Source organism: Myotis brandtii, unplaced genomic scaffold (assembly GCF_000412655.1).
Source record: "Myotis brandtii unplaced genomic scaffold, ASM41265v1 scaffold1077, whole genome shotgun sequence".
NCBI classification, from domain to species: Eukaryota; Metazoa; Chordata; class Mammalia; order Chiroptera; family Vespertilionidae; genus Myotis; species Myotis brandtii.
The window spans coordinates 748,808-749,050 of NW_005353666.1; the positions used below are offsets into that span (position 1 = coordinate 748,808).

General features: G+C 68.7%; 1 protein-coding gene across 1 annotated transcript in view; it reads right to left on the reverse strand.

Moving 5' to 3' along the window:
- Positions 1 to 243, reverse strand: part of KIF25 (kinesin family member 25) — a 35,659-nt gene that overhangs the window by 20,086 nt on the left and 15,330 nt on the right. The gene's annotated exons all lie outside the window — the stretch shown is intronic.

Here is a 243-nt window from a genome sequence, read left to right on the forward strand (position 1 = left end):
AGGGGTTGCAGGGAAGGAGGACCTGAGGGACCAGGAGGGAAGCACCCCCTCCATGAGCGAGGCCGGCTCCCATGTCCCCACTGCTTATGGGGGCACTGGCCCTGGGGATCAGAGCCCCAGGGGTCTCTCAGGCGCAGAAGCCATAAAGTGTAACCCTGGGACCTGCTCCCCGCAGACCAGGATGAGCTGCGGCTCAGAACAGGCCCCCCCCCCCCTGTTTGGGGCCAGGCCCCCCCCCCCCCG